The sequence below is a fragment of the Trichechus manatus genome, unplaced genomic scaffold (genome assembly GCF_000243295.1).
Source record: "Trichechus manatus latirostris isolate Lorelei unplaced genomic scaffold, TriManLat1.0 scaffold00256, whole genome shotgun sequence".
NCBI lineage: Eukaryota > Metazoa > Chordata > Mammalia > Sirenia > Trichechidae > Trichechus > Trichechus manatus.
The window spans coordinates 1-837 of record NW_004444192.1 but is presented as its reverse complement, the minus strand read 5'-3'; positions in this window follow the sequence as shown (position 1 = coordinate 837).

Sequence of the window (837 nt, the reverse complement as noted above, 5' to 3'; positions counted from 1 at the left end):
TGTGACACTGGTTGCAATCCCCGTGATGTGTCAACACTCTCCCCTTCTCCACCCTGAGTTCCCCGTTTCCATTCGTCCTGGTTTCCTGTTCCTTTCTGTCTTCTTGTCTTTGCTTTTGGGCAGGTGTCGCCCATCTGTTTCACTTACATGACTGAGCTAAGAAGCAGGTTCCTCATGTGTTATTGTTTGTTGTATAGCCCTGTGTAATCTTTGACTGAAGGGTAAACTTCGGGATGACTTCAGTTCTGAGTTAAAAGAGTGCCTGGGGTTCATAGTCTCGGGGTTACTCCAGTGTCTGTCAGATCAGCAAGCCTGGTCTTTTTTGTGAATGTGAATTTTGTTCTACTTTTTTCTCCTGCTCTGTCCGGGACTCTCTATTGTGATCCCTGTCAGAGCAGTTGGTGGTGGTAGCTGGGCACCATCTAGTTGTTCTGGGCTCAGGCTGGTGTAGGCTGTTGTGGTTGTGGTCCATTAGTTCTCTGGACTAATATTTCCCTTGTGTCTTTGGTTTAAGAAATAAAATCTTTTAAAATCTTATAAGAAGGCTATATAAAAAAGAATCTTATGTAAAACACTAGAAAATACACACATTACTGAAATCCGTTTTTACAAAAGTCTAATTTTAAATCTGAAACAAGTATTTAGTGACATTTAAGCTAACTCTATTTCTAGTTACCAGTAGTGTATTACAGAGTTGTTATGAAGGAATTAGTAAATCTGGTAATCCACACTGACCCTAAATAGAGAGGAAAAAACAAATCACTAACAAGTTACTAATACACACTGAAACCATGGTATCTAGTTCAACAAATAAGATAGCTCACATCAATTGTGTAC